This window comes from Erpetoichthys calabaricus, chromosome 9 (assembly GCF_900747795.2).
Source record: "Erpetoichthys calabaricus chromosome 9, fErpCal1.3, whole genome shotgun sequence".
NCBI lineage: Eukaryota > Metazoa > Chordata > Cladistia > Polypteriformes > Polypteridae > Erpetoichthys > Erpetoichthys calabaricus.
The window spans coordinates 144,791,904-144,804,363 of record NC_041402.2 but is presented as its reverse complement, the minus strand read 5'-3'; positions in this window follow the sequence as shown (position 1 = coordinate 144,804,363).

Genomic DNA, 12,460 nt, shown 5'->3' with positions numbered 1-12,460 from the left:
ATGCTAAGTACTTTGTTATCTCATTCTTAAGATTGTTAATTAGTGAGTGTTTCCCAAAACTCTCTGTAACTAAAGTAATTGGAAATTAATAAGCCCACTCATTATGTTCAATATCAAGAAGAAGAAAAAAATGAAGAGTAGGTCAATATTGTTGTAAAGTTATAATTTAGGCTATAAGTTGGCACAAATGGGGCTTTTTGTAGCTTTAATACCTGTAGACAATTTGAGTGCATAATGAGTTAACTAATCGAGCTCGCTATGTCACATCCTTTTTAAAGTGGGAAAATGAATCACCCCTTAGTACCAGCAACAACAATGACAGCTATCTAGAGAATTATGGAGACACAGTTTGAGACAGCACTGTCCAAGGAACCAAGTCGCTGGCCTGAATGCTGTTTTATGGGCGGGTATGAACTCCTTGGACCATCTCAGTAACCAACATTTAATAGAGAAATACGGGCTGACCAGGGGTGAAATAATGACCCTCTTTTGGTCTGATGCAGGACAAATTGGAAAGAGGAACACAATAGAATTTGGTGCTCATCCCCAATGTGCAGCTTCTGACAGCTCTCCCGTTTCTGTGCCACCGGTTCATTCCTGCAGACCAACAAGGCTGCTCTGTCCAAATCTCTGCTTGCAGTGACCAGATTACTATTGCACCATGCATGCTGAGGGGATGCCTTGCATGACACTAAAACTGTTTCTCATGCAATTGTTGGCATACCTGGCATTGCAGGTGCAGTAGATGGAATGCTCATCTTTATTCATACTCCCAGCCCTCTTCAATCCAATCTACTGTTGTTGAAAAGGGTTCTTGGTTTATGTAGTCTTACTCTGAAGTGTGTTACATGGCAAGGGATGGCGAGTTTCCCTTTGGCTGGTTGCTGAGAGACAGTGGGTATCCTCTTCACGAATACCTGCTAACTCCAGTGTAGAATCATCAAACAATGGCCGAGGAAATGTATAACACTACACAATAAGCCACATTCATTGTTGTAGAGTGCATTAGATCTGATACCAGTGTCGGCACAAGTCTGAAGGGGCTTCAATGAGCCTTGGAAAACAGCATTTTGTTATTTTTTGCCACCTTGTTTCTTCCTTTTCCTATTGCTGCATGCCATTGTTCTATTTTTGGAAGAAGGCACATCAGGTTTGGAACCCTTTGTTTTAATTGAATACCCTGTGTTTTAATCCTTTATTACTTTTCTTTTAATATTTACAAATGTTTGCTATGGCAATATATTATATTATGGCAATATATTATATATTATTATAGCAATATACATATCTGAAAACTGAAATACATGGCATCGATGTTCTCATTACCAATAGTCTGTGTTTTTCTGACGTGAAGCCAACAAAAAGTGCATTAAATGTATTTGTTCAATGTTGGATAAACTCATTCATTGTTTACCTATGTTGTTTGCTGTCTTATTTGTTATTCACTAAGGTTAATTTTTGGGAAATGCACAACTGTTTATTAAAGCTGTTAGACATAAACAGAATCAACAACAACAACAGTAATAATAATCCTTCTTTGTATGTTCAACAAAAGTCAAAGTAACTATTGTTAATAAAAATTAAGTACATATAACTACATACAGCATTGTATGGGATTTATAACTAATCCTGGGCAATTGATCTTTGACCAGCTGGGTGATCATGGCAACCACCATGCCATCTTTTGCAAAGCTCATGAATAAACATAAAAAAAATCTTTTTGATTTACATTGAAACTTTTGGTAACAGCATTAGCATTGTCACTTGTTTTCTATGTTTTTGTTCTTTGTGTTGACTTTCCTTTCATTTGTGTGTTTTTTATAATAAAAATAAACACGATGGGGAGTCAAGTGAAAGTTAGAAAATGGGATTTATTAGAAAATGGAACGAACCTTAACAAACCTGATAATGTCATTTCACAATGTAGTCTCCACCCTTCCCAATGCACTTGCGCCACCTGCCTGGAAGTGCCTGGATTCCAGCTGAATAAAAGGTTTTGTCTTGTCCTCGCAACCACTTGTTCACCGCTTTCTTCATGTCATCATCTGTCTTAAATCGATGACCACCCAGATGTTTTTTAGCGGTCCAAAAGGTGGAAATCACATGGTGCCAAATCTGGTGAATAAGGAGAATGTGGCAATACCTCAAACTTCAGATTCTACAGACAAACCTTGGTATTCTTAGCAGTGTGTGGGCGGTGGGCATTATCTTGCAGCAAAAAGACTCTTTGAGACAGCAGTCCCCACCGCTTGGATCAAATAGCAGGCTTCACATTGGTCTCCAGCAAGTCACAGTAACTTGCACTAGTGACTGTAGTACCCCTCAGCATGTAGTGTTCAACAATAATTCGGGAGCACGAGTGGTTGCGAGGACGAGACACAAATTTTTATTCTGCTGGAATCCAGGCACTTCCAGGCAGGTGGCATGAGTGCATTGGGAAGGGTGGAGACTACATTGAGAAACGACATTATCAGTTTTGTTCATTCCATTTTCTAATAAATCCTGTTTTCTAACTTTAGCTTGACTCCCCCTCGTATATAGTCATTTTAGGTGATATTTAGCCATTTTGTTCCTATTTATAATGGCATGCAAAGGTTTAGAAATGTACAATAAGTTTTGAGACACTTGTTATTTTAGCATTTTGGTATCATATTCATTTCTAGCTACAGTGTTAATAATGTCCACAAAATAATTTTGCAGTTTCAAGTATAATGTCGGGCAGACATGGTGGTGCAGTTGTTAGCCTTGCTGTGTTGTTATATTAAGTCCAAACTTCTGAATCCAGATTCCAGCCTGGGCACTGTCAGAGTGGAGTTAACAAAGTTCACTTTTTTCCTTGATGCTCTGATTGATTGGCCAATGTGAACATTCCTTGTATAGCTAAAGTGTAGGAATATAAGTGACACCTAGAAAGGACTGCAGTCCTGCACATAGATGCTTGTATTGGAGTAAACAGTTTAGAAAAGTAATAAATGATTTAGTAAAATTGATACACCACTTAACAGTAATGTGCTGTACATAGTATTACTTGTTCATCTAATTAAGAAAGACTGTGTGTGAAGTATTTAAATAGTCAAAAAGACAAGAGTAGTATGTATCAACATAGGATAGCTATTGTACATAAACCTTTTATGAAAGAAGCAAAAAATTAATACTTTAATGAAGGAATCATGAAGGAGAAGTGAATATTTGTGCTTAATTAGTATAATGAAACACAATCAATAAAAATTGGCACCAGCATCAGTTTGGTTTTCACAGACTCCAAGTTCAAATGAGAAAACTATTAGAACATTAGAACCATTGCAACAAAAACTGCCTGTTTAGTCCAACAAGCCTTTCTATCCTGTTCACCTTGATTCTTTAAAATAACATCAAGTTGGGATTTGAAGGCCCCTAAAGTCCTGGGGCCTCATGTATAAACTGTGCGTATGCACAGAAATGTTGCGTACGAACGTTTCCACGCTCAAATCGCGATGTATAAAACCTAAACTTGGCGTAAAGACACGCACATTTCCACGGTAACTCATACCTTGGCGTACGCAATTTCTCCGCTCGGTTTTGCAGACTGGCTTTACCCAGCGTCAAAGCAGTGCTACTGTTCCTGCGTGGACACCCTTTCTTTCTTAGCTCCACATTCCTGATGTGGCTTTATAAATACACTGAAACTAACTGCATATTGTTTATTAGTGTAATGCATCTGATTGTAATTAACCTGCAGCAATATAATGGTCCAGGGAATAGCCATAGTATTCCAAATACCATAACTGCTTTAGCGTTGTAACTCTCACTGCATCTTCTTCTTCTTTCAGCTGCTCCTGTTAAGGATTGCCACAGCAGATCATTTTTTTCCATATTACTCTCACTGCACCACTCGGAGTATTTATATCACTGTATCTGAGTAGGGAATCACAGCAGCAGCTGATCGGAAAGAGAATTATCGGTACACAGCATGAAGCTGGCGCTGCCTGAGCTAAGGCAAAACACTTCAGAGACTTCCCTGTACGGACTTCGCGGTTTAGAAAAAGTTTCATCCCAAGAACTCTAAACGCACTCAATCAGTCCATCAAGTGCTCCTTGTAGAACTGTTTGTACTTATAAGTACAATCACCTCACTGTAAACTTGCACTACAGTTATAATATTGCACAACCTGCGCCACTTTATGAAGCGCGTATTTACATATGATGACAATATCATTTTTAAGATGAAATGCAGCAAAATATGTTGATTATATTATACAGATAAAACTTTAATTTCATTTAAATAATCTTTATTGTTAATAATTAAACATGTGAGGACATGGTGCTGCAGCGCTAGCTAGTTCAGGGATTGTTCCTGCATTGCGTTGTATTCTTGCTGGTGCTGACGCGACACTGGAAGGATAGACTGATATAATAATTAAACATGTACTATGAAGATATTTCAATGTTCCTTAAAAGTTTTGAAGAATCGGCGTTTTAAGCTTACAGATGGCTTCACGTCTATATAGCTGATTGTGTGGCGATTGGGTTTTTGGAGAAAGAAAAGTAAGGACAGGAATTGGAGGTTAGTACGTTTGAAAGAGACAGTACTTCTGTAATAAATTATTTCATCGAAGGTCGCGCATGGCGCAGCAAGCATCTTGCATGAACAAGCACTGCACCACCATGTTCCCATGTTTAATAACATGCTTTCATTCCTATCATCATGAAAAAGATATCACGTATACATCTCAGTATTTTAATTATTCAGAGAGCTGTAATATCACGAATGTAATGGATTAATAATAATAATAATAATACATTACATTTATATAGCGCTTTTCTCAGTACTCAAAGCGCTATCCACACAGGGAGGAACCAGGAAGCAAACCCACAACCCTCCACAGTCTCCTTACTGCAAAGCAGCAGCACTACCACTGCGCCACCTGTGTGTCCTGTTGGAGAAAGAGAAAGCCCGTTTAAGAAGCAGGATAGTGATTCACACACATAGAGCACACAGAAGATCAAATACAGAACAAAGCATTTAATGTGCCACTTTAGTTACAATGAGATTTGAGAAACTAGTAAATTAAACGATTTTAAGATGAAGTTTATAATGTTCTACTTTAATGGCAAAATAAACTACGTGATTAAAGTGGAAATTTCGTGCTTTTTTCCCACTGTGTGCCTATTTTTTTTGTCTGTACCCTAATAAGCTTTCATATGACACTCAGATGGCGGGCTACGACTCGCCTTTTCATGGCGACTTTGATATGTGACAACTTCTTTTTTATTTCGGGCACTGTGCGACTTTGTGAACTTGAGCCTTCGAGTTTCTCCGACACTCTGTCACTCGATCAACTTCCTTTTGTTGATTATACCACTGTTTAAACACGTTTTTCCTTTACTTCCACTTGGTATTCGCTGAAATTCTTATATTTCCCCCCGTGCTTTTCCCATTGTCTTTTCACAGAAGGCTATTTATATTGATTTGCATATTCAAAGAGGCATAATTCTGGGAGGAATTGGGGCGGGACAGAAGGTGCGTGCACGTATGTTACTTTTCACGCTGATCGGGATTTATGCAGTGGAAGAACGTGAAAGTTTGCGTACGTACAGATTCCTGCATCTGGATTTTTCTGTGCGTACGCACATTCCCGCTTTTGTGCTTATGCCATGTTATAGTGTGAGTTCCACGCACGGCGTTATACATGAGGGCCCTGATCTATACCACTCTACTTAGTCATTTATTACTGTAACACACTATACCATTCTCAGGCCCAAACAACTTAATACAACATTTTCAAAGCCACCTAATCCAAATTATGTTGCCAGAGCAAAGAGCAGAATTATTCTGATATCTTTGGCCTATAATCCTGAACAGAGTATCACAGAAAGCACCTTTTTCAATACTTGTTTAGATTGTGCACCCTGTCAACATTTTTTGAAACTGTGTAAAATGAGATGATTATAAAACATGTGACAATTTTCTTTAAATTAAAGTAATTTCCCTCTCTATATCTTGCTCTCTATGCAGAAGCAATATCCAATAGTCATCACTGTTTGTAAAAATATGTATTCAGAATTACGACTTTCTTTTTCTATAGCATTCTTCCAATTGACAGAGTACATCAGGTGTATGTTATGTTTATACACCAAACAAAAAAATTAGTCACTTTGATTAAGCTGGCATTAAAAAAACATAGTTTACACTGTTATAATGTGTATAATTTTCAAATAGTATAAACCTCTTCTTAAAGAGGTCTACAAAATTAATGTAGTCTAGACCTGAGACTGCTTTGGTTACAACGAAAGCCCTTCATGTCTAGTAAAATAAGCTCAGACAAAAAAAAAAATCTGCACCAGCCAGCCAGAGACAAAGAACGTATTGCTTGTTTAGTCTTTGTTCCATAAAAAAAGCACAAAGGCTCTATTATAATTCAGATGACATTAATTAATAGGCTGAATGTGAAAGTAAAGAAGCATTCATTAATTCAATAAATGTCTACTCTCTAGTTTATTGTAACGTGCGTTTACTGTAATAACCAGGTATGCCACCCTTTCCAAGAGTGTAAGCCATGCTATGATGTGGCGTGAAATCCAAAAGATGCCAGGAATGACTCGAGTTTTTCCCTGGTTTCACACCTATTTTATAGACAAAAATTATATTATGAAAAGCAAGCATCCTTCAGGCGTGCATCAAAGATTATAATTCTCACAATGACGAGTTGCATGAAAAAACATCTACAGTATATTGTTCAAATTTCAAAAGAATGTTCTTCAGAATTTTTCTTAATTATTGTTATAGCCTTTACTTTAATCTGATGGTATATTGAGTCAGCATGAGGATACTGTGGCATTTTTTGCTTCACTATTTTGTTTGATGTCTTTTATAGTTAAGTTTCTTTAAGTCTTTCTTTATTATTAGTCCAAGCTTTTTTAAATACATATTTCTGACAACTGTACCAATTTTTTCCTTTAGAAACTTTCAAAAAGTTTGTGAATAATTTGATTCTCATTAAAAAGGCGATGATAGCTCAATTTTGCCTCTAACGGACTGCATAATCGTAACCCTAGTTGCTATAGTCATATCAAAGGTAAAAGTAGGGTTGTTAAGAATTGGGAACCCTTTTTTCTACTTAGGAAATGTTTATGCATTGAATATTTTATTTAATTTGTGAGAATTTTATATTTTGATAGCTTCATTATGGATCATTTCCATGTATAATGCTTAACTTTAATTTCTTTGCTCAAGAAAGTTTTTTTCTTTTTTATCATGTCAATGTTAGCTGTGTTACACCATTTTGATATTGTGGCAGGCGGCCGGGGTCCATGCCCAGCTGGGACGCCCCTGCATACTATATTCAGGAGAAGCAGCCCTGGACAGTGCAATACCTCCCCCTGGACACTAGATGGCCGCCCCCCTGGGTTGGATCAGTGCCTCGGTTTCCCACAGGGCTCCATGAGAATTGGAGTTGGGTGCAGCCCTGTTGGGTCCTGCAGGCACCGCCAGGAGGTTTGGGACTCCTGAGCCCATGTGGGCAGCATATCCATCACACCTAGAAGTGCAGCCGGAACTCAGTGATCAAGCACCTGGAGCACTTCTGGGTGAACTATAAAAGGAGCCAGCGACCACCACTCAGTGGCCAGAGTTTGGTGGAGGAGGACAAGGTTACTTGGGAGGAGTGGTGGTGCCAAGGAGAAGAAAGTGCTTTGCTGTACTGGTGTGATTTAGTGTGCTTGGGACTGTGTATTGCCTGTGGGACATGGGGAAGACGTGCACCCACAGGGGAAGACAATAAATAGTTTATTTTATTTTAACCGTGCCTCCGTGTCAATCTGTGTTGCGCTATAGAGTGTCTTCTTACAATATATATCAGGGCTGTTGCTACGGCCTGCCTTCCTGATTCATGCTAATAAACTTAAGTGTGAGATATGGATTTAATCTGTAATCAAGTGCTCTTAGAAAGTCTGCTTTTTGGCATTCTGGCAATGGCCCTAGCTCTTCTGTTTTGACTTTGTCTTTGTTTTGGTGTCTTTGGTTTCAGCTCTGGTAGTATTGTAGAATATTGCCGGACAGCTCCTTACAGTTTCTTCCTAAAAATGGGTATGATTAAGGAAAAAAAAATTTGGTTTTCGATTTTGTTCCTAGTTTTCAAAAAATAAATATTTTTATTTTATTTCTGTAGGAAACGTTTCCGGATGCCTGCTTTTATCATCTGAGAAGTGGTGTCTAACACATTACCAGTAATCTACCTGGGGAGGTCAATTGGGGAAAAGTATGGGTGATTGGTGTGCAGTTTCTAAATATTTTGAGCCATTTTGTGTTTTTGCTATAGGTGTAATAGAATCTTAAGAAATCTGTCCAAGAGTTCACTCATTCTGTCTGTAGGATTCAAACACATAAGCCCTTTAAGACTCGGGTCTTGCCAAGATATTTATCAGCACTGATGAAGATCAAGAAATAGTGCCATTCAGTTGTTTTTTCAGATTTTTTTTGATGCAGAGAAATAACACAACGAAGAATGTCTGACTGTGTTGAAATCTTCACACTTTTTGTACAGTCATTTTTGAGTCAGCCATAGTATTTTATTGTTCGGCCATCTCGAAGTCCACTTGGGGGAAACTTTCTTTTTTGTTGAAAAAAGAGATGTAGGGTTGCGTCCATGTATCGACAATAGGTAACAAGCTCACAAAGCTTTTGTAGTGCTTACATTCAAGTCATAATAATTGATGTGGACAAGTGGAAGACTACATTTAATGGCACTTTATTTTATATTGATGAGATCTTAAAAATTTCTAATAATTTGGAGGAACATATTACTCATGATACAGAAGTGTCAGAAAGACTAACTAAACAAACTGCAAAACAGAATTAGAATAAAAGTGAGTTTCATAGGGAACTCTGTTTATTTTTGTGTTGTGATATATCCTCCATACACTGAGACAACAGACAAGGCACCCAGAGAGTACCGTAATCTGAGTCTCATAATACGATTGATGAAAGGAGTGACATCGGACACCATCGGAAGATGCCAATCCGCTACAGCAACAGCTACTCCCTGAGTATGACAACCATCAGACCGACCAGACCAATAAAAGGTGTATCCACCCACAGAGATCTGGCCAGTCCCCGGTCTGCGCACCTCAGAGAGTGCTGCCACTGAAATGTGGAGTTTATGCAGCTCCTTTGACAGCAGAGGAAGATGGTCATCTTGCCGGAGAGACAAGACATTCCATGTGCCCACCCATATGGGCCTCCTCAAATTGGGACCCAAGTGCTGCTGTGCAGCAGGCGACACCTCAGCACCACACCAGTTCCGATCCTGGCCTGACCCTATTGGCTCTCCAACGGTTTCGACTCTTCCGGGGATGGGGCTCCCGAGGGATTCACCCCAACCCTTTCATGATGCGAGCAGCCTTCCTATGGGCGGCTGTAGCAGAGCTACTCCCGCGGAGAGCAAAAAGGAGTCCTTTCTGTAGTCTTGGAGCTTTGTGAAGTTTTTTCACAGTGGCTGGAGTGCCAATCCTGCCACCAAACCCCCATGATTTCCCTGCAAGTTGGAGGACCGCTTGCAGGGCCAGATGCAGTTTAACGTCATACCCAGGACTCGATGAGGGAGACATTTTATTCGCAGCTTTGCTCGGTGGTTGATGGGTGCCCACGAGGTGACACTCTTCTGGTCATGGGTGACTTCAATGCAGCCACTGGCACTGACAGAGCTGGCTATGAGGATTGTCTTGGTCCCCATGGGTCTGGTGACCGTGGTGAAAGTCGCTCCATGTTCCTTGACTTTGCAAAAGGTCAGGGGCTGCGAATTGCTGGATCCTGGTTCCAGCGCCCTGAACTGCATCGTTGGACTTGGTACTCCAATACTGGTGGTGCGGTGAAGGAGATCGATCACATCCTCGTGGGCAGACACTGGAGGCTCTTGCAAAACTGCAGGGTCTACAGAAGTGCCCAGTTTGTGAATTCTGACCACAGACTTGTTGCTACTCTTATAATCCAGCTTAGGTCCAGTAGGTTACCACCTACTAGGAAAATGAGCCTGGACTTGGCCAGACTCCAAGACCAGGCTGTTTCTAATGAGTTTACACTCAGTTTGTGTGAGGAACTTGTAGATTTGGGTACAACTGGCAATCCTAATGAGATGTTGGAGACCTTCTGTGACAAGACCCTGAAGGGTTGCTGAGGGTTGTGTTGGTGTTACCGGTGTTCCCAGAAGGAGGTGTTTCGTCTCGCAGGGCTCCCTGGATATCATCGAGAGGAGTCGCAGCGCATGGCTCAATGGCAACTCTGGTCTGTACTGGTAACTGAGAGGGACGGCTGCGAGGGCTCTGAGGGCAGATAAAGAGGTGTTTGTTAGAGGAATCTGTGAGCAAATGACACACCATCTGTGGTCTAGTGACCCACATCCTGCTTACAGAGGAATCGAAGCATTACGCACATCTGAATCTGTTCCTCGGAGAGTCGCAGTCAGGGCAGGTGATGGAACGGTCCTTATGGATGGCACTGCAGTTGTGACCCGCTGGGCTGGCTACTTTGAGCAGTTGTTCAAAGCTGATCCTCCGGCTAGGACGTTGGATATCTCTGGGTTCACAGTTCTTGTGGCTGATCCTCCAATTAGCTGTGAACCACCCAATCTCACTGAGATTGCACAGGTGGTGAACCAGCTGAGGGGGAGAAAGGCTGCAGGGATCTGTGGTATCCAGGGTGAATTTCTCTAGGCAGTTGTTAAGGCTGTCCACCTGGCATTGCAAGCAATCTTTGCTTCCATTTGGGAGACTGGCATCATCCCAACTGACTGGAAAACGGGACTTGTCATCCCTATCTGGAAAGGAAAGGGTGATTGCCTGGATTGCAGCAACTACAGGGGGATAACACTGCTCTTGGTGCCGGGTAAGGTCTTTGCTAGGGTCGTCCTTAATAGAATCCGTGATCACTTGCTCACCTACCAACGACCGGAACAGTCTGGTTTTACACCTAAGAAGTCTACCATCGACCGCATCCTGGTACTGAGGGTTCTCATGGAGCGCAAACACGAATATCGGCAGAGTTTCTTTGCAGCCTTTGTCGATTTTCGCAAAGCATTCGACTCAGTTGATCGAGCTGCCCTGTGGGACATCCTGAGGATTCGCCGGGATCCCCTTGAGGTTGCTGGATATCATGGCCGGCCTGTACACTGGTACTGTGAGTGCTGTGCAGAGTGGAGGCAGGACCTCTGTGTTTTTCCCAGTTGATTCTGGGGTTCGTCAGGGGTGTGTTCTAGCTCCTACTCTGTTCAATGCTTGTATGGACTGGGTGTTGGGCAAGGTCGTGGGGTCTAGCGGCTGTGGGACATCTGATGGTGAAGAAAGGTTCATGGATCTGACAATGCTGTGATCTTTGCGGAGTCAATGGAGGCTCTGATCGGGGTGCTCGAGAGACTGAGCGAGGAATCTAAATGTCTGGGCTTGCGAGTGTCCTGGATAATAAACCAAGATCCAGGCCTTTAATGACCTCTTGGGCACAGCCATCAGCAGTGTGTCTGTTTGCGAAGAGAGTGTTGACCTTGTTGAGAGATTTACTTACCTTGGCAGTGACATTCATGTCTCTGGTGACTCTTCCTATGATGTCAGTAGACGGATTGGGAGAGCATGGGGGGTCATAAGGTCACTGGAAAGGAGTGTGTAGCGCTCCCAATATGTATGCAAAAGGACAAAGGTCCAAGTCTTTAGAGTCCTGGTGCTACCTGTCTTGCTATATGGTTGTGAGACATAGACTCTAACCAGTGACCTGAGACAAAGACTGGACTCCTTTGGTACTGTGTCTCTCCGGAAAATCCTTGGGTACCATTGGTTTGACTTTGTGTCGAATGAGCAGTTGTTCATGGAGTCCCGAATGAGGCACATTACCTACATTGTGAGGGAGTGTCAGTTACGGCACTACGGTCATGTGGCGCATTTCCCCGAGGGTGATCCAGCTCGTAAGATCCTTATTGTTGGGGATCTGAGTGGCTGGACAAGACTACGGGGTCACCCACGTAACACCTGGCTGTGGCAGATAGAGGGTCATTTCTGGAGGGTGGGACTGAACCGCGTATCTGCCTGGGGGGCTGCAAACTGGGACCCTGAGTTGTTTCGTCATGTAGTGGGTGCGGCAACGCACTGTTCCAGTGCATGCTCCCCAACTTGACTTGACTTGACTTGGTATATCCTGAATGGGTTTGAAAATGGATAACACAAATGTTAGACTGGGAGCCACTTGAGTGTGAAGCAGGTACCAATATTTGTGAGCTTTGCTAACAAACATTCAGTTTTATTAATTCTCCTATCACAGAACTTACATACTAGACTCAAAAGGAGTTTTTCTGAATGCCTGGGGTTCAAAGGACTCTCAATACATTTAAGTAAGTAATTGAGCACCCAGTATAAAACAGACTCAAGAAGAAATAAAACAATATTTCACTTGTAATAATTTGAGCAAAGATATAAGACCTATATCATAGTATGTTAGGGTAAG